Source organism: Nanorana parkeri, unplaced genomic scaffold (genome assembly GCF_000935625.1).
Source record: "Nanorana parkeri isolate BGI_ZX_2015 unplaced genomic scaffold, ASM93562v1 scaffold1832, whole genome shotgun sequence".
NCBI classification, from domain to species: domain Eukaryota; kingdom Metazoa; phylum Chordata; class Amphibia; order Anura; family Dicroglossidae; genus Nanorana; species Nanorana parkeri.
In genome coordinates this window covers 191,683-213,954 of record NW_017308100.1, presented here as the reverse complement: position 1 = coordinate 213,954, position 22,272 = coordinate 191,683, and the positions used below count along the sequence as shown (strand labels likewise).

General features: G+C 40.6%; 1 long non-coding RNA gene across 1 annotated transcript in view; it reads left to right on the top strand.

The window, feature by feature from the left end:
* The first annotated feature begins 20,385 nt into the window (after positions 1–20,385).
* Positions 20,386–22,272, top strand: part of LOC108799838 — a 6,025-nt gene continuing 4,138 nt past the window's right edge. Inside the window, exon 1 of the long non-coding RNA XR_001942054.1 lies at positions 20,386–20,395. This is a non-coding gene — a long non-coding RNA (uncharacterized LOC108799838). The remainder of the gene's footprint in view (positions 20,396–22,272) is intronic.

Genomic DNA, 22,272 nt, shown 5'->3' with positions numbered 1-22,272 from the left:
GTAGAGTTTATTGGCTTATGACCTCCTTATTTAAAGAGTAGTGTTTCCTTCACAGTCAACTCAAGTTTACAATGATATTCCACATTACACATGTCAGGTATTTCATTACACTGCTGCACCAGCACACACTTCTAGTTGTTTATTAAAAAATCACAAATGAGAAAAAAAAAATTATTTCAATATAAAAAGGAAACTATAAAAGAAAATATTAGCTTTGTACATGAAGTGGTCCATCTAGAAAGTTCCTTTATTTGGATGATACAACAGAGCTTAGTGGTTGTTTTGTCTGCAGCACATAATGGAGTGTGAGAACCTATTCAGTGGAAGCTGTGAAGGTACACCAGACACATTTAGTGCAGCAATAGAAGCAGAATTATAGTGAAAACAATTCCGTGAAGGGAATCTCATCTCTTCAGAAAATACGGCATCCATATAAACCTCAAGTAAACTTAATTTGTAGCACTGGATGTAATAAAAAAAAATAAATGCCTTCATAAGATATACAACTAGAGAACCAAATTGCTCATTAATGATTGCTGGGGAACGCTCTTTAGTTTGCATGGAGATTTCAGGCTATTTATTTGTGTATGAATAATAGCAGCTTAGGTTGCCTTGCATGTTATCATGAGACCATGAGATCTGCAATAGCTCTCAGGCATTCTAAATGCAACTTAAGGCATGACATGAAATAATATTGACTAAGAGGCCACTTCAGTATGTATTATAGCAACTAATGGCTCTAACTAATTGTAATGTTATTTTAAAAGAAAACGCTAAAATAAAAACTCTTTCACAGAGTGGGAAAGTCCTTCTTCTGATGTTCATGTGGCTACCTGGGTAATGTGGGCACTTCTCTTTGACTGTCCAGTGGCAGGGTTCTCTCAGACTCCAAGAAGACTGAAGAGCAGAGTCGTCCCTATAATGAAGGAGCTTGAGGTGGTTGCTTCAGGCGGCATCTCATTGGAGGGCAGGAGGATGCAGGTGAGTGGCCACAGCATCCGAGTTTGCTAAGAACTCTAAGCAACCTATGACTCTCTCTCTGCGGCTTCCCCCCCCCCCCCCCCCAAGCTCCTGGCAACCGGTGACATCAGTGAGCCAGGTGAGAGACCGGAAAGAGCCATTTACATTACTACTGCAGAGGAATGATGAAGTCACGATTAGGGTACCAGTTGGTGGAGGGTACAGACAGCAGTGCTGAATCACCGATCTGCACTCCTAGGAGGGGAGCGGGGGACAAGTGACACCACACTAAAGGTGAATAAAAAATTGGTTGTAAACTTTTATTGTAAAGAAAAAATGCTGAGTGAATGGATCAATTGTAATAAAGTGGCGTCAAAACCTATTTTTTAGACTTGAATAAAGGGGTGATGGGTAAGAACATTTGTCAGATATTTAGGTGTTGTTTGAGTCCCTCTTTTCTGAGTTCTTTCACCGGTCAGGAGTGAGATGGGCTTCTACGTCTTTTGCAAAACACGCGCAAAACACGTTCAATTGGCAAAATAGTACAAGCTCTGGTCAAAACAGGTGCACATGTTAAAAGGAGCGGCTAAACAGATTTGCATATACAAAAAAATTATCTAAGAGGCTAAAAATGTTGCAATTGCTTTGATAAATTTCATTCATTGCACTTTCAGTCACATGTCTATGATACGCAGGGAGGAATTTAAAAAATGTAGGAAAACATACATGTGTTTTTAACAGAATGCATACACATTCAAGTGTCACATGATATATTTCAAAGCTTAATTAAGAAAAATATTTAAAGTAGAAGGAACCTTCTAATTAATGACATTAGGGTTCTAATACTTAAGAACATTTTATTTATTTTTTATTTTATATATCTTTGAGAATTACTATTCGGTATCTTGGGGTTTGTTTGATATACTGTATTTATATTTCTATAGCACATGTTTTTATTAATATTTCTCTACTCTTCATTTTGTGCCTGGAAGCCTTCCTTTTATGTCTAGCCTTGAAGCTGTATAATTGTATTTAATGAAGGCTTTCTTACTTACTACCTGGTCTAAATGAGCACACAAATAAGAATTATCAGTGTCCTCATTTAACCCTTACTACCTTTCACTGAACAGTTGATATTTCATTTATGAAAAGACTTTAACTTCCAATTGTGTGCGTTTATTGATAATATGAAAACTGCAAATAAAGTTAAAAACTAAAAATGAGAAAAAAATAGAGACACAGCAGAACACTATCACATGACTATTCTATGTGGGTTATCTCTCAGTTACCAAGAACTAGTGTACTACTGAGAATCAAAAGCTAATGACCCTCTTCTGTTCATGGACTTTATGACAAATGACAGCTAATACAAGCTCTACAGTAGCACACAGTGACAGACAGGAACAACTGCAGCACCGCACAATCGTTCAAGATAATCGCTGGTCCCCTTGACCTGTGTAGCTGTCAGTTGCTATAAAAACAGCAATTTATCTAGGGTCAGTGGAAACGATTCTCAGTCATGCTAATACATGAAATATACTGATGCCTAAAGAATTGAGTTACATAAAAATTAGGATTTTTAAATATAATTTTTAATTTTTTTTACTGTATTATTTAAAGGTGTAAGCATAGTTATAAAGTACTCTACCTGTTTATTACACTTCCAGGCCCTCTTCATCACAACTAGTGATAAAAATCATACCTTCAATGTAGGAACACTTAGGAACACTATGCAGCCTCCATAGGACTGTACTAGAGTATCCTCCAAAGGGTATTCTGCAACCTCTACACTTAAAGTGATATTAAAGGCAAAACATTTTTCCCTCCCCCCCCATGTAAATGTTAGCACTTACCTTAAATTATGTCTCTTTTTCCGATCTTCCTCTTCTTTCCCCATGTTTTCATCTGTCCCTCCAGCGGAGTGACGTCACTCCGATCCAGCGCTGACTGCTCTGTCTCTCCGATCCAGCGGTGTCTGCTGCCGGGTGCGCGCGTCCATAGACTTAGCTTGCGTCTCTGCTCGTCTCCCGGCCGAGAATCGGAACTGCGCATGCGCCCGCCCCAAGATCCTTTGCGGCCGTACGAGCAGTTCCTGATTCTCGGCTCGGGAGCGAGCAGCGATAACAAGGTAAGTTTTTTTAATTATTTTAAGCATTTTTTTTTTTTTTTACACTTCTTGCCTATATCTACTGCATGCTAGCAGTAGATATAAGCAAAAAAAAAACAGAGGGTTTAGAACCCCTTTAACCATGTGCCTATGCCCAATGAAGCTATAGAGAGCAATAGCAATACTTGGAGAATGCACCCATTATCCTTTGTAGCAGTGCATGCATAGTTGTACAGTACGTGGTGATAGTTTGTAATGACAATTACATATCTTCTCCTTAAATTACTTCTTCCTTGTATTGAATGAAACATGCAAATATTAAGAAATATCAATTTAAAACAATTACACTCAAGTGTAGATCTTTGTGTGGCAACAGAAATGCAACAGTATATGCGGCAGATCCTGTCTCTAATGGACTAGATGGGTGTTCTGTAGCGGGTTAGAGCTGGCAATGGAGAGACCTAGACATGTTTCCAAAATGGAGACAGTATCCATCGGTTTCTTCCATTTCCCGCTAGAGATCGATCCATCTGGCAGCTTTAGCGCATCTGTCTGCACAAGGTTACCGTAGCTAGGAATGTGTTTTGGGGAATCTGATCCCCTTAATCAGCCTCAGGCAAACACAGTGCTTAAATTTAGCCAGGAGGTTAAGCCCTGTTCCTTAAGTACATAAGTTAGATCATACAGAGACTGTGAGTCCTGGCAAAGGGGCAAATAAACACAGGACATATCACTTGAGGATGCCAACATGACATAGATTAATAAGGCACACTGAGTTTAATGCACACCCACGGTTACCAGCCTTACTATATAACACAAATCTGGTGTTACATCTAGGTCTGGGGAGCCTGCTGTGCATGCTGGGAGAGCTATTAAAAATCGAATGCACTTCCTGGCACAGTCTCTTCACTCCAGGGTCTTCACCCTGTCATGATAGATCTGTGATCCACAAATATAGGTCCCAGGCCTGAGGGTACTGGACCGCCTTTAGCTTTAATTGCAACACACATTCGCAGTGGCATCATTTCAATAAGCTTATGCAATGTCGCAACATTTATTTCCATACAGAATTGTGTCAATTTTTCATCTTGTAGTGATCTTGTAGTGATGATGGGAGAGTGATGATTGGACCACTGCATACAGTCTTCTCTAGCACATCTTAAAGATTTTCAATGGGGTTAAGGTCTGGACTCTGTGGTGGCCAATCCATGTGTGAAAATTATGTCTCATGCTCCCTGAACCACTCTTTCACAATCTGAGCCCGATAAATCCTGGCATTGTCATCTTGGAATATGCCCGTGTCATCAGGGAAGAAAGAAAATCCATTGCTGGAAAAATCTGGTAATTCACTATATTCAAGTAGGCAGCTGACCCTATAACATTGCTGAACCTGAACTTATTATCCAATGGAAGGCTTTTACCTATTTGCTTAGCTAATTCCAGCTGGTGACTTTTTTTTGTCCAGGCAGTGTATATTAAAAATATGACTTGTTTTATGCTGGGGAAAGGGGATGTGTTTACATTTCTTCAATACACCAAGTATTGATATGTGTCAGAAGGCTAGGCATGGTGCACATATAAATCAAACTCAGAAAAGGTTATTACAGTTGTCACTAATAGCAGAGAAAACTAAAGGATTTTGGAAGAAGGCAGTAGCATTTAAAATTACTTGATTTTTTTTTTTTTAAACTGGAATTCATCTTTAATTCCCGCCTTATAAAAACCCTACACTTACAAAATCAATTAACGTAAATTATAGTTCCACCAGTTTTACCAATAAAAAGAAAATATTTTTCTGTTTGCTTTACTTTACCAACTCCATTAGCGAGTGTGAATATTTCAATCTTTATGATTGTCAGATAAATGCTATCGCATAGGCTGTTGCTCAAGGCTGGGAAATAATTTCTATGACAAATTTAGCAATTCACATCCTCCTTTTTTACCCCATTAAAATAAATCAGGCCTGTGAACTAATGTTTAATATGATGGTCCTCTAATGAGATGCTAATGTTGGAGCATAGAACCTAACTGGAAGATAAGGTGATTGCTTGGCTTATCTATAGGCGAGTCCCTTTGTGAGTCTGAAGCCAGGGTAGCACAATAAAACTGAATGGCAATTGTAAAAAGAGAAACAAAGCTGTGAGAGAAGCTTGGTCAAGTCTCAAATCCAAGTGAAGTGTGATGCAGAACTATAAATGAGCCCAAGAGTTTGCAATAATTGTATGATAAACAATTGTATGTTTTATAAAATAAATACAATTTCACTTTTCATCTTATGTTGCATATCAGTGCTTTGGATCTCTGTATTCTCTTTGCAGTTGCTTCCCATCTACATGCACTCCAGCGATGACTGTATGGCATTTCTTAGAGTAACAACTTTGGGAACTAGTGTTAACCCTAACTCAGGGGGTTGAGCACAGGGTGAACTCAATGTACGCCTCTCCCCTTAAAACTATTAGGTAAACAATATTAGAGAGAATGGGGTTTCAAATGAGGCATCAATATTTTTTCATATCATAAAATATTTTATTGTACAACAACAAAAAATTGAAATTCAATTCAGGTGGAACAACCACCATGACATATATGTACAAACAGTTACCTACATCAGTCTATACCACTTGCGTATCAATCATGTTACTATATATTATTTATATCCATATAATATTCAGACAAAAGATATCTCTGGGCTTGTATAGGAAGATATTTACCTACACTTTTCGCTTAAACAAGCTTTGTCAGGGGGATCTGATCGGCAACCTTTAAACATAAAACAAATATTGAAACCCACAACACATCAAGTACAATAATTACATAGTAAAATAGTACATGGTTTGTCTTAAAATACATCCATAAGATCATAGTACCTTCTGATGACTGACCATCATCGATTCAGAACCAGCATCACCTGGAAGGAGGCGGATCAAAAGGCCAGCCCGATGGAAAACACCCTCCATAAACTAGAGGGCACGATATTGTTTACCTCTCAGAGTAACAACAGTGGACCATACAAATAAAAAAACTGGATTCTGCATGACTGGTTTAAGAATGCAGAGATTTAATGTTTTAATTGACCAATAGAGTCTGGTATTTTCTTCTTAAATTGGAAATAAAAACAAACTGCTAAATACACAATTCAGTTCATGTCTAATGTTTTGCATGCCAAAGTATTTGTTATTTCAATTTTTCTGACCTACTGTCCGGAGTCCCAGGTCTTCCATCTTCTATATTGAGGAGGAGGATGATCCTACTTCCGGTGCCCACATTGCTGTCTGGGTGATGTCTTATCAGGCTGCACAGCGTTAAGAAATCACAAAAAGGCAACTACACAGCTTGGGAAAGAGACTGCAGTACTGGATTCAACAGTCATTAGTCCTGAGGTGGCCAGGGGATATGGATGGCTGAATTAGAGGAGTAAAAACAAAGCATTACAAGGTAATTTTTTAAGGTGCTAAATGGGTGATGGGGGGTGGGTTACAAAAAGATTTGTACACTGACGGCCTTAAAAAAAATAAAACAGTTCACCCACCAAAGCTTAATCTAACTTAGAACCCACCCACCTACCCAGCTGCTTACTTACTAGACATGTGCAACAGTAAAAAATGTATATAGTTTCATTTCGTTTTGATTCAGATTTTGCTTTATTTTGTTTTTCGGAATTTGGGTCCCAAAGTCAATTCGTTTTGGAATTCAGATGAAATTCGTTAGCGGAAATCCGTACGAAATTTCGTTTCTAATTTGTTTCGTTCGTTCGTTGCAGCAAAGTGACATTTAAGAGGGTAAAAACGTGTTTTTGTTCTCAAATGTCACTTTGCTGCAACAAAATTTCATCCAAAAAATTAAAGTTCGTCCAAAAAAAATGAATCCAAAATTCGGAATCGGAAATTCGGATTCGTTTGCATTCGTTATGTCCGTCATTCGGAATTCGGGCACATCCGAATTTCCGAAATTTTGTCCGAATTTTGATTCGGAAGGAAACGAATCGTACATGTCTATTACTTACCTCTCCATGACAGTGGTGGCCTTCTTCCCTCCTTCACTGTTTACATCCTCAGAGCCAAAATCTTCTCTGGTGCTGGCCATACCCCCTAAAAACTTTCATAGGGCTGTAGTCCAATGCTTCAGATGTTAGATCAGCCCTATTCAAACCTGTGGGGCCCTACTGCACAGAAGCAGTCAGTGGCGGAGATTTTGAGTCCATAAATCTAATCAATGGAAGAGGCCTCAGCTGTTGTGAAGAAGTGAGTAAGCAGTTGGGTTCTAGGCTATATTAGGTTTTCTATGGCTACACCAACCTGCATATATTCCATATCTGATAAGACCTGTGACATTTTAATATATAGACGTGAGATAATATCACAGACATGTTCCGTGTTCAGTGGTCAGTAGTAGACAAATGTTCACAGACATGGGCAGCTCGGGTCCTCACATTTGAGAAATTAGCACCTAGATGCTAATGAATCTATGATCTAACCTTTATTCTTGTTGGTGTGGATAAGAGTATTCAAACCATCTCCTCATAAGCCCTCAAATGAATCTTCAGACCTGGCAGCTGCAGTAGGGTGAGGTCATCCCATCTTAGAGACACCAAACTATGTGATTCCACTAATTTTTCTGAGGTCAATGTGAATATGTTCCTAAATATGAATCCAAAATATTAGCTGTGGGGAGATGATGATAATCCCTTCGGATTGTATGCATTTTGAGTTCCATGCAGATGCAAAATGGTGTGTCCCTGACTTATAGAACAACTTAGAGACCATGATTGTTGGCGTTCGGAGCCATGGAGCGAGTATCAGCAAAACAGCAGAATTTGTTAAATGTTCAAGAGCAGCTGTTGTTAAAGTGTTTAAAGACTGGACTGTCAGACGAAAATCTGTGTCTGATCGTGCTAATTGTGGCCGTCAGCGACTAGTCAATGTTAGGGCAGAACGGAGAGTGGCAAGACTGGTACAAGACAACAGAAGGGCAACAGTGCAGTGTCAGATTCCTCACATCACCTTTCAACATTTCGTGCAGTCACGAGGCGGCCCAACGAAGTCATCCCGTGGAGTTATCTCGTGGCCCAACGAAGTACTGAGGGGGTGGTCATAATAATCTGGCCACTCAGTGTATCTCTATACAGTATATGTAAGAGCTAAAACTTTGAACCCCAAATAAGTTCACAAATCTTTTCCACTTGATAATCCACTGGTTAAGTCGTGCTGTACCATAAAACTTTCAATATCCATAAAGTCTATTGTAACAGTAATTTTGTTTCTAAAGAATGTGCATTTTTTTCTTCAAGAGGCAAGCATGAATACAGTCTGTGTATAATAGTCTAATTGTGGCTCTCTGTGAAAATATCTGAGCTTCTGATGTTGCGTAGGAGGGCAGCATATGCTGCTAATTTTTTTAGAACACACTCCTGATGTCTTTTATTCTTGATAATGTCTCTTGGAACATTGCTAAAAGCTTTTTTGACAAAACACCATAGCAGATGAACTGTTAAGCCCATTGCATTTGGAACTTGTTGAGAGCTTGTAGTATTAATGTTTTGGGTTTTTTCGGGTATGCATGTGGTTTATAAGAGGAAGTTGGCACTTTACATTCCATTTTCCCACATTTATAAATGCTGAATTATAGGACCTAATGGCCACAGAACAATAGTAAGTCATGTTTCCATTCTGTTAATCATCACAACATGGCCCAACTTGTGATGGTAATTAAAGCCTGAATGAAAAATCATGAAAAGTTTATTTAATCCTAAACAAAGAAAAATGTGAATGTGTATAATAGTTAAAGCCTATCTGGATATAAATAGGAAGAGATCATGTTTTTATTTCAATCTGTGACCCTGCAAAGGGGGTTTTTCTTACTTTGTGTCCCTGTGACACCCATACAAGAAACAGGGGTTACCGGTTGTCATTGGAGCAGGAAGGCACAGACAGCAATAAAAACAATGTCAGAAGTTCTAATGCAGGGGCAGGCAACCTTGGCATGCCAATTCTGGTGAAGCTATGCATCCTCCTCATGGGTCTGCCTTCGGGAGTTATGCCTGTGGCTGTCAGAGTCTTGCAATGTCTTATTGGGCTTGCAGTTCCACAACAGCTAGGGCACCAAGGTTGCCTACCTCTGTCACTTCCTCACTCTTCAAAAAATTTGATTTTTGTTTTTGCCTGTGTCCTTATTAAATAGATTCCCAATCACTTTCTGGCCAACAAGAAGTTAGAGGAAATACCACAACATTGGCAAAGACAACAATAAAAACTTGAAAGAGGTTCTAACCATTCACTGTGTTATTAAAAAAAAAAAGTTTGGTATGGTTTTTTATAAAATTACCAATTTGACAACATGATTTTTTTATAAGTCAATTACATATGAAATATTACATATTAATATTGTGTAGTCCTAAAATCAGCCACCTTCATTTGTTTTTAGCTGTGGTGAAAGCAGCGTGTTATTTAAAGAACTTGAATGAGCTATCGGAGCAGTGACCCCCTCCCATATCAGGTGGCTGAGTTCTAAAGCTGGCCATACACTGTAATAAATTCCCCGTGGGCTGAATAAAGAAAATATAACAGATTCCTCCATCAATGCTTATGAGCGTTGATCAAAGAATCTCCAGGTGTCTTTATTGTAGATTTTCCAACCTGGCTCCCAACCAGCTGATCGAGGTATGGCGGCCGAAAAGGGTGCCGACAGCGGCACCCACTGTACGAATTTCAGCCGCTTCATCAAAAAGCAGCCAAAAATTCTCACGGTGTATGGCCAGCTTTAGGATACTATGGCCTTATTCACATGGGCCTAACCTTACATAAAGCAGTGTGTACAGCAAGCATTTGCAGGCAAGCTTTGTTGAAGACATTAAAGCAATGTTCAGCACGAGTTTGGGGATGTCAAACTCAGATCCCAATGGGGTTGCAGACTGCCTCTAAACAAGCTGCTTGCAGGCTCCAGTTTCAGCACTACATAAAGTTCATTGAAAGCTTCCTGAAGCCTCCAAGCAGCTTCATTAAAATGACACTCATCACAGCCATTGGGATCTGTGTTTAACATTACCAAACTGGAACTGAAAAGGTCTTTAAAGAATTAAAAAAAAGATGCTTAAAGTTTGCCAAAAGCTTTGCAAAAGCTTGCTGCACTATGTGGCAGAGGTGTGTAAATCTCAGGACCGGATGGATATAAAACCTTTGGCAGTGAAAACAGCTCCCATGTAAATATTGCCCCTAGTGTAACTTTAACGGGCAGCTAGCCTGTAGCCAGCCTGATATTTTGACATTGTTATCTATGTTCATTTGGATTTCCCAAAGCCCAGGTCATTGTCTGCTTCGGCCTGCTGTTGTGAGTGTTCTCCAGCAGAGTGAAAAGTTGCAGGGATTGTAAATATGTATTTCTCTCTGGTCAATCAGTAGGAGGTTTATAGCCAGTGATGCATGCTAGGGAAGGGAATATATATTTGGAGTGATCTTCCAGAAGGGTACTTTGCCTCCCAGGCTTGTCCAGAGAAGGATACCAATAAGAGGAGGCTTTGTGTTTGCCTCCTGGGCTTCTGCTGGGGAGGCAGCTGCAAAAGCTTACCTGTGTAATGGGGCCTGAATGATTTTTGCTGTATTGCTGCAGGGTACATTCAGTGGAAGCAGAGCACAAAGATATCTACCATATGAGCATCTTAGGAGGCTTCTGTTCTAAAGAGTGTCCTGAAGAACTTGGTATAAGCTGTTGTTGGTAGACATTGCAAGAAGTTTCCCCTGCTCATCCACCAAGGTACGTGTGATCAATTGCATAGGCCTGGGTTCTGCTTGGCTTCTCTTAAAGTGCCAACTACTACTTTACTAAAAGGGAAGTCTGAATCTCTGTCTATTTTGAGTATTCTAGGCCCTAACCCCCTCTGTTCAGTTTACTGTGTTAAATAACCTCTTAAAATATACTGGCAACTGGCGGCCAGTTTCCTCTTTTCCCCCACAAAAAGTCAAGGATTCCACCCTGAGGGTTGAAATGCTAGCCTACCGAGCAGCCTGGGGGTCCTCCTCAACTGCCTAGGGGTTAGGGAGTGCTACACTTATGTGGCTGGATAAGGGATTTTCACTGGTGCCCATGGGGTCCTTTGCCATCAAAGAATAAAATGTTTCTATATTGCTTTACAAGGAAAAGCGGCACCGACTTTTGTCACTTTGCCTGACAAAAAAGGGTTGTTGGCAGAAGATGATACACTAGGGAAGTTCTGACAATAAAATATGAAGGGAGTGGACATGTTATCTCTGCTGGAAATGCAACAGCATATTGAGATGTAAAATGTCTTTTGAGCTGTAGGTAGTGCTGTAGTGCAATGTTAGTCTATGCTAGTCTTTGATTGCATGCTTATCTTTGATACACAGGATGTTCTCTCTGTATGCTCTATAATGCTGTATTCTGATGTAATGTTCTCCTAAGCAAAGAAAACGTAACTCAGGATTTGTCAAAATCTCAGTGCTTCATCTAAATACATAACCAACAATCTCATCCTGCCATGCTGCTATAGCAGAGTTAGATACCAATGCAAAGGTAGGCTTTCCCCAGCATCTGCGAGACAGTGGCACATAAAAAATACAATGGACAACTGGAAATACTATACAATATTCATACAGTAAAACTTAGAGGGTTATTCACAAAAGAGCTGAAGGATCCAGCCGTAGCTTCGGCTGACCCTTCGGCTCGCTTTGGCCGCCTGGGCTCCAGGGCCGCAGCGAGGGTGAGGCGACGGAGGGGGGCAGAGGAGGGAGCCACTGTCACAGCAGCATGGCCGAGCGGTGAGGAGATAGAGAAAGCCGCTCGGCCAGGATCTGACAGCCGGCGGCTCCCTCTCTCCTCATGTCATGGCCGGCTCCCTTCAGTTATTTTTTTTTTGCCCGGGACCTGCTAGAAGTCTCTGGCAGGTACCGGCCAATAGTAAACAGGTGGGCGGAGCTAGCAGTGATGTCACCCCTAGCTCCAATTGTTTATATTTTGCCGGAATCTGTCAAATTCTACTTCATGTGGCGCGGAGTTTGTCGTGTGCCGTCGGGTCGGTGTGCATCGTTTTTTTAAAACAAATTTCAATGTATTTATTGTTTTCATTTTTTATTTTGCCGAGTCGTCATCGTGGACGATGCTGGACATTGTGATTGACCCTGGATTACATCGGTGGATATATTTTTTTCTTTTTTTAATAAAGGACTTGTCAAAAATCTTTTTTCCAAATAAAGGATTTTTGATTAAAGTCTGGTCTTTTTATTTAACTTTTATTAAAACCCTTTATTGAATGGGTAGGGGTTCCTTACTCATTCACAAGGGGGGTGCATCTGGGTGCCCCTTTATTAAAGTGGTAACCCGATTTGAATAAGCCCCCCTGCCCGCACCCCCACAACCTACGCCCCAGGACTTGTGGGGAAGAGGTCCTTGTCCCCATCGGCACAGGGACAAGGTGCTTTTCCAGGGGCGACCCTGAAAAAGCACCCTCCCAGTGCCAAGGGAATGTGGCCTGGTGCCAGGCCTGTGCTCGGATCAAGGGCCTGGCATGACTTTATGGGGGAACCCCACATACTTTCTTTTTTAAATTTTAACTCTGGATTCCACTAAAATTCTTACCAGATCTAAAGGGTCTGGTATGACTTTTTGGGGGGAACCCAACACTTTTTTTTTTTTTAAATAAGGTTCCTGTTGTTTTTTTTTTCTTTTCTTTAAAAAAATTTTTTTAACTTTTCTTAACCGTTTTAAATGTTCCTATTTTTTTACATTTATTTAAATAATTTTAATTTGTTTTTCATTTATTTACTTTTTTTCTATTCTGTTTGCTACCTTGGAGGTAGCAAGCAGAATAGCCGAGCCGAATGCCACTCAGTCGAACTCCTTCTGCACTTCGGCTCAGTCGAACATGCTCTGCTCCGAAGGCAGTCAATGTACGGCTGATTTTAGCCGATGTACGGCTGAAATCAGCCATACAGGGCTGAAGTAAATAGCCAAATAGCGTACGGCTCACTTCACTTCGGCTGGGTTATTCACTCTGCTGCCTTCGGCAGCTTTGTGAATAACCCTTTTAGTAATTAGTTATAGCTCCAGAAATGAAGACTAAAAACTGGACAAATTGGATTCAAATTGTCTGCAGCATATTGCATAAATCTGTGTTTTCTGATCATCTATTGTTGATTGTCCTCTGTCTCAATGTTCTCGCTATCAACTTGTCGCACAACGGCATTAAAATGCCTTTAACAAGTTTATGTTGATGCGGGTTACCATTTGGGGCTGCTAGTTAATTTCACCTGAGAGCTTTTCATCCCTCTAGTATGCCACAAAAGAAGTTGATTTTAATAGATTTTTCCTCACCAATTGAGCAAAGAACACCGCATTAATACACTCTGTTATTTCACCTCCCGATGGGTGGTTTGGATATAATGGTTCTCATACCACCTGAGTCAGTGCTAAATAAAGGCATAAATATTGGTTCTTTTTCATACACCAGCTGTGTGATGGAAAGAAATTATGTGTCAGAGACAAAAAGGAAACTACGGTATGTCCATTTGCGCAGTAGCTTTAAGGTTTCGACAGAAAGCCTTAAAGTAAGTCATCGACTAGCTATAAAGTTAGCTCAGTCGAGTGGCTAATGGTTGTAGCTATATATTGTTTAAACAAAATAAGTGTGAAATAATTACTGTACTTTACGAGAATAAGCCTGAGCATTAAGGGGACCATAGAATTTGCACAGTTTGTGCTCCTATGTTTCTAAGGATACTGGCAGTATATGGAGAGTGCCAGCATTGCACTAAGTACTGAATACTGAAAAAAATCCTGTTTTTGAACAATCTGTGTACACGTTGTAAGTGCTTTTATGGAAGGAGCCAAAAGGCTTAGACGGCATGCTGCAGTTTATTAACATTTGAGAAGTTGGTAAATTTTATCAAGTCTGTGGCTACTTATAAAGCTGTTTTGATTTCATTGAGCCGAGTGACACAGCACACGATGTAATGAAATATTCTGACCGCTGAACGATCTCATCTTTCCCCAATCAGGATGTACTGTTGACATAAACATTCTGAAAACACTCTTAAAGTTGAACTCGTAGCAAAACAAATATTGTCTAAATATAAGAGCCATGTTTATCCTTACTTGAATCCTGGTGCCCTTGTGCGTATTTATTCCTTATCTGTGCAGAAACCCAGCATGTTAAAGCTCCAGCACTTCGCTTTTGTAAGGAGCTTCCTGTAGTGAAGATGGGTCACTGCTACTCTTACTGCTTGCAGGGTGACAGGTCTTATATCCGCCCCTTCCCCTCCTACCTTGTAGTCTTCTGCAAGCAGCATCTACTGGTAGGACCTGCTGGGTCCAGCCCACATCTCGGCTCCCTGTACAGGCACAGTGATGATGTTCTTGCTAAACTTACAAGGTGATATCTGGGTTTTCAAAAGGTATTTCATGCACATACAGTAGATTTATTTTATTTCTGGGTATTGAGGAATATATTTAATGTAATGTTTTTCTGTTCAGAAATTATATTTAAATAGACACTGTTACTTTGTCCATTCTGTCAAAGTGACAGTGCCATTTGATAGGCCATTTCTTGGCAAGGTATATTCACCCATACACACGCCCTGCCCACCTCACTACTCTGTTGGAGGCCCTACCTCCATTGATTTAACAAAGCAGAGCTTTTGGGTATAGGGGAGCATGTGACCTCCCGCATATGACTTTGCTTGGGTCAAAAATAGCCAAAGACATCCAAAACCATCAGATATCAGTGCATATCCAGGGTGAACTCCGGCAGTGTGGAGTTGGCAAGGGAGCATGGCTTCACGAGAGTACCTTTTTGTGAGTGTGAGCTATGAAGAGGCACTGAATGGGCAGGTGAGAGTGTCTCTTAACAAGATTTACAAAAATGGTCCACATACCATGTTAATGTGTGTACACAGCTCTGGTAGGGATGTAGAATGTAAATGGCATATTACAACAACTCTTCCTGTCCTGATGTTAGGGGGAAGGGTCTGTGGCCTTGACAGGTTTTCCTTACCTCCCTCCACATGGGGGGGGTCTCACATTGGGAGAGCCCCTTACCTAGTACTTAGATGACCTGCATCGGTGGGTCCCTAAGTATCAGGGTCTGTCTGGCTTCGGCTAGGTGGACTTGGGTTTGCCTGCCCCCGTCAGGAGCCTTGCACCCCAGAGTGTTCAGGGATTATTATTAATATTACTAATAATAATCGTATTATTATTATTAGGCAATAGTCTTTATATTTACAGTGGACACTTGTTCTCTTCAGCTCCCGTTACATTGATAGGTCTAGTTACTGTATGGTGTGCAATCAGAACCCACCAATTTAGATTGTGAAAGGACCTTTAGGGAGAAGATGCCTTCTGGGTTGGGGGGTTAATGTTATGGTATGCAATCACTTACTTCATATTTATCTTACAATTCTTCCTTGTGTACAATCGGGTAATTAAAATAAAGGATGAAACAGTTAGCCAATAACATTTTCATTACATTTAAACATTCCAAAAAAGCTGTATAGAACCGTTAATCTTCAAGGAATTATAGTCAAAGAATGTCAGGGAAAATGTGTTGGCAGATGGATGAAATCTGTCCGAGGGCTAATTTGTACTGTACACAATTAACATATACAGTACATTGCTGCATCCCTCCTAGTTATAATAGGATTTCAGCAAAAAAACATCCCACCCACCCTGCACATTTGGGAGCTTTGGCATAGTCAGGTGTTGATTACCTTACATCTATGGATTCTTAATGAATAAGTTGCCAGCACAAGGTCTACCATGTTTGAGTAGAAAGCGCTATTCACATTCTCAATGAAGTGCCATGCCTTCTGTGCTGGGTGGGGCATCCCCCAGCCTGCCGAAGCTCCGGTTCCATCCCACCGAAGCTCCGCCCCATCTCAACAAAGTCCCCCTCATCCCACCGAAGGCCCCGCCAGCTCGGTAACCAAGCTGTGTGGGGAGGAGGACAGGGAGGACCCTCCATGTCCCTCACTTGATCATCTCTGCTGAGACATCAACATCCGTGGTCTACGTGCATTTTTTTTTTTTTTTGATTGGACAGCTTGGACCAATGGCGCTTTGTCATTGGCCCAAGCCATCCACAGAGCTAACGCCTCTAACACAGAGTAAAGGCTGTGACAGCTCTTGCCTTACCAAGTTAGGTTACACAAGCAGTGGGGAAGCTCGCTGCTGTGTAACCCAACAATGTGATAAATAGCACCTTGCGCCAAACCCTGTGTAGCTGCAAGCACTATAAGAAGTGTTACCCTCTGAATATATCAAATTATAATGAATGTGCTGTGTTTCATCTAGAACAATACATAAACAAATCTCTATAATAAATATGTGCTTAAATAATACATGTAATCAAAAAAAGTGTTAACCATGAATCTTCTTGTAAATAATAGTCCTCTGGAAAGTTCAATCATATATTCCGTGTTCAAATATACACAAATGTGGAATCACACGTATATAGTGCTCAGGATTTGTCCCGAGTGACCTAAAGTGGTGGCAGATTCAGCAGGACAACCCTGTATTTGCTGCTCATGTGATTATGTTAATTGAACATGAACATTTAGAAACTGCTTCTGTCAATACAAATCAATGGGAATGCAAGCATGATGCGGCTTAGAAGGCAACTCGGAATGATCTAAGGAATGTCTTCATCTGACCTTAAATGAAAGTTAATTGCACCTGAAAGCAAGCTGCATTTTTCATAAGTTCACACTGGCAACAGACTTTACCACCCTCAGAAAAGCAGTCGGTAGTGGATCGTTTTTTTGAGGGTGGCTGACAACCCAATTTGTTGTTTTTCAGGAAGCAATAATAAACTGCCTGTTGTTTTAACCTAATGGAAATTTTGCATTGCAATACCATGCTGCAACATTTTGCAGTGAGTCGCCTCCCCATATTAGGTTTTAGGTAAGCGGTCAGGGGGCATACCAAGCGCCTGTATTTTCCAACTTTTTGTCACCCTTTTATCCCTATGAGGATTTTGCAACGATATGAGGATCCCCTATGAGGATTAAAACGATACCCAACATGCCCAGTTTACAAATTGCAACTTATTCTTAATGAATAAGTTGCCAGCACAAGGTCTACCATGTAAGGTAAGGTTCATGTCAATGAAGTGCCATGCCTTCTGTGCTGGGTGGGGCATCCCCCAGCCTGCCGAAGCTCCGGTTCCATCCCACCGAAGCTCCGCCCCATCTCGGCGAAAAACTGCAGTACCCCAAAAAGTCCACAGAAGACGCTTTAAAAGCCCCCACAGGTCATCAATTTAGAGCTACCCCACAATACTGGCCCTAGAATTATTGCTCTCACTCCGGCGTGCGCGGCGATACCCAACATGTGTAGCGCGTTCGTCGTTTTCATAGGTAGGCGCACCCGGCGCGTGTTTACGTGGCGACGCGCGTGCTCGCGGGGGACTTTTACATTTTTCCCTTCTGCCCTTCTTCGGGACACAGAAGCGATCTGGCGACAGGTAAGTCGCCAGAATCGCTTCTGTTGTAAAGCCGACAGTCGGCTCTACAAGTTTAAACAGACTCCCGGCGGCAAAAGTCGCCGGGAGTCTGTTTAAACAGCCCCGATGCTGGCGACGTACACTGTACGTCGTCAGTCATGAAGGGGTTAAGACACTCTTCCTTTCCAACCCTCCCCCTTTGCAGTATTCTCCTAGGTATGTAAAAATATTTTGAAATTTTCAGAGCGTTAACAGTCTATGATTGCCTTGTATAATCATTACTGAAATTGAAAATGTTCTTCCTAAGAATTTGCAAATATGCCAAGTATGAGCTGGCATATTTGCTTCATTTACTGAGCAAAAAAAAAAATAGATTTTTAGCAACTCAACACAAACAACTGGTACCCAGTCTGAGCTTTTAACAAAGTATGATCCTCTCACAGTGTTATTGATTACTTCTACAAATCTACTCAAGATTTATTTTATCCACACTTTTTACACCCTGGTGTCTATTGAGGTATGTATAATGGAAAGGGCCACTTTAATGTAAACTCCCGATGTGGGTAAAGATAGAATGATCATTACGATTTCATCTGAGAAAGCTTCGTTCCTTGGTAATCTTTAAGAATATACCGCCATCGTTTCTTGGCTATATCTTTTTTTTTTAAACACACAAAGTCTACACCTCAAATAAGCCCTTTTACTTAAAAAATCCTGACAGATAAAAAAAAGAATCCTGTTCATTCCGGCTCTCAGCGTGGAGCTGATCAGCAATTGCATCAGCTGAGCCCTTCAGTCAAACAATTTAGCATGGCCTTTTCCACCCTCATCCCCTCTCTTATCATAAATACTGCACAGAACGGAGAGTCTGCACTTCCCTTTCCTCCAGAAATGGAATACCTGCACAAACAAATGTGACAGACATATGAATATCAGACGCAAACATTATGCTCAGCACCATTGCAATGAATACTAAACAAACTCCTAATTAGATGCTGCAGAAGAGTGATCTTTGTTCCTCTCTGCAAATATTCATTTTGTATATGTTGCAAGCATGCTGTTCCTTTGGCAAAAAAACAAATCAGCTTGCTAGATATTGAACTTAGAAGAAATGTATGTTTTTTTAGTATTCACTGATGCTTGCGTGTACTTAAAGAAGAACTCCGCTAAACCTTAGTTATAACAGGAAGCTGTAGCCCAGTGCAGTCTCTTTAAAGCCCATGTCCACACAAAACTTTGACACATTCACATTTTTTAAATGCCTTAAAGTGTATTTCACCTTTGCACTCAAGTTTGAGAAAATGTCTTTTTATGTGTTTTTTTTGTGTGTGTTCCTATTCACGCACAATACTTAAAAATATATTTTTACAAACATTCTTACCTTTTTAGATGTCTGGGTTGGGTCCTTTCCTAGCTTCTCTCTCTCGGTCTGAGACCGGTACAGCGGCTCTGTGACCGGAGATCACCGCATTCATCTGTCACTCTCCGGCTACAGAAGCCAGAGAGAAGCTGGTGAAGCAGATCTCAGCTTCATCAGCTTCTCTGGGGGGTTCCTAGGTGACATTAGGGGTCTTAGAGACACTTGATGTCTCCATAAAGAGGACCTGCCACAGTACATTGGCTATCACGTAGGGGTATACGTATAGCAATAAAGTTAAGTGAAAAAAAAGGTTAAAAAAATGAAAGTTAAAAAAAATGTTTAATTAAAAAGTCACATATAATAACATAAAAAACCCTTAAAGGGCCAGGTATGAATTGCCAAGAAACCGTACGCTGTTTTTTTAAAATTACTTGGGGTGCCCCCTAACATTCCTAGCAGAACTTTAGTGTATTGTGTGACAGCTGTCAGAAGCTTTACATTTGGGATGGAAGTGTCAGCAAAGAAGCAGAAGCTGTTACACAATAACACAGCTCTCTCAGCTTCTTTCTTTCTTTACATTTTGTAACAATATTCTGTTACTTTGTCTTCAGTTGAGATACAAGTACAGAGAAGCCAGAGAGCGCTAAATGACAGCTCTCCGGCTTCTTGTGTTTTTCGTTTCCGAATGAAATTCTGATGTATCCAATTTTCCTTGTTCAAACATTTGGATTCCTTCAGATTCGTTAGGTCTGTCATTCGGAAATTCGGATGCATCCCAATGTTCAAATTTACAGAAATTACAAATTTTAATTTGGAATGAAAGGAAATGCACATATGTGGTATTAGACCAGGCAGAGTAATGGATAACTATTCTGTGTTTTATTTATTATGGTATAACATAGTATAAAAAAGCACCATTACTGAATTTCAGTGATATGATCTTATTAAAAAATGACTGCCGTGGATTGCCTTCTCTTAGTCCACCATACTACACTGCCTGGCCAAAAAAAGGTCACCACCTGGATTTAGCTAAGCAAATAGATCAGAGCCTTCCATTGGATAATAGCTCTAGGTTCAGTAAAGTTATGTCCTTTAAAAAGTCAGCTACCTATCTGAATATACTGAATGACCAGGTTTTTCCATCAATGGATCTTTTCTTCCCTGATGGCACAAGCATATTCTAAGAGGAGAATGCCAGGATTTAAGTGGCTTAAATTGTGAAAGAGTGGTTCAGGGAGCATGAGACATAATTTTCACACATGGATTGGCCACAACAAAGTCCAGACCTTAACCCCATTGAGAATTTTTGGGATGTGTTGGAGAAGACTTTACGCAGTGGCCTGACTCTCCCATCATTACTACAAGATCTTGGTGACAAATGAATGCAACTCTGGATGGAAATAAATATTGTGACAGTGCAAACATTTATTTAAATTATGTCAAGTTGAATGTGTGCTGTAAACAAAGCTAAAGGTGGTTCAACCACACATCAGTGTGTGATTTTTTTTTGGGGAGGGGCCAGACAGTGTATTTTTCTTACCTCTTTATTGTGATCATGTGCTGTGTCAGTAGCTGATATTGTTACACAAGACTACTATAATCTTTCTAAAATAGCCTTCATGAACCCTTTCAGGTGTCCTGGCAAAAAAACCCTATATGTATATCTGTGATGGAAAAAATGCTTAGAGAAAAATCTTGCTTGAATCTGAGGCAGCTTGGGACTAAAAAGGGTAATAAGATACTTGCTGTTCTACTTCTCTTTAATGGTGCACCCTAAGCACATGGCATCCTTCTCTCGCTCAGCACTGGCAGCCTGCATGGGAAGGGAAGATCTACACCTTATGGCCAAACATTTGCGGCAGCCCTCCAAATGACTGGATTCAGGCTTTTCCATTAAAGGGTACTGTTAATGCCGCATTGTACAGTACAGTACAAAGACAATTGTGCACATCCATCCCTGTGGCAGGAGTTTGGGTTGTCCTCATTCTGCACGATCAAGTCCCAATCCTCCCCCAATGTTCAACTATTATTGGCAACAGGTAAGAAGAATCAATGATTTCACATGTTATGCAGTCTTCCCAATTTATTTGGGTAGAGTGCTTCTTCAGGGCATACAACTAAGTAGATCTGGCTGTGACAAGTCATAAACAAAACATTAGGTGGAACATACAGTACATATCAACCAACAATTATTTGTTTAAAAACCAATACAAAATTTGACTTTCATAATCTTCACTTTGAATATGTCTTCACAACAAAGAAGTAATAAAATGAACTAGGATCACACTAATCCAGCACGTTATTATTCTAAGTTGCCCCACTGAAGCGGTGGCCATATTGAGTGGGGCACGTCATGAGAATAATAACATTCTGGATTAGTGTGATCCTAGTTAATTTTATTACTTCATTGCTGTGCTGTATGTGTATAGGCCAATGTAGTTGGATCTGTATGTGCGTTATAATTAATCGATGAATCGATTTTAAAAAATTTCGATTAATCGAACACGAAAATGTTAATCATTACCAGCCCTAATATAATTATAGGTCTCATTTCACGCCCAATAGTATATACATTTGCATAATTACATAGGTTCAAGTCTTCTTAGGTATACAGACTAGAGTACCTTTTTATTAGTGTTAAAAATCATCAAAGAGCCGTGCAACATACCTATATTTCACCCTGAGCATATACCATGGGTCTTCAGGAAAACTGCTGTGTGTCTAATGAACATCCAGCTGGAAAAGCCACTCTAAAGCCAAACAAAATCAAACAAAAGTCATAACACTCAGCGATTATTTCCCTTCCATATATATTGATACACATATGTGATGGGTCCTGGTGATCCCATGACATACTCACACATAGTATGTGATGTGTGTGTGTGGGGGTGGGGGGGGGTGATCAAGGGATGATGGAGGATTTGGGACTTGAGCTTGTTTTTGTGTATTTTAATGTGCATGAAGTCATTAATAAATATTAAAATTTTTGTGTGAGAAGTGCCTTATAAGAAACCCCACAGTATTTGTGGTATGTGACAGGGGGCACGACGCTATAAATTCAACCATCTAGCACCTACCTGGGTGTAAGGTACCTGTGGTGCCGGAACTTCCTCTTCCTCCCTTCTTCTTATCCCCCTTAGAAAGCAGCTGCTGCTGCTGCTCTCCCTTGTCAGCTCTGCCGCTGCAAGGGTTAACAAAAAAAAACATTTCTCCCTGCCCGATTCACTTACGGGCTCCTCTGCCTCATCAGCGGTCACATGTGCCTTTCTCCTCCCTCCTCAGCTGCTATTGGCTGGGAGGGAGAGTGCAGCACCGCCATTGGCTGCCTGTGAATCTTAGGAGAGCTGGACAGGACCTGCAGAGAAGGCAGCTTGGGGCTTTACATGGTGGAAATATCGATCC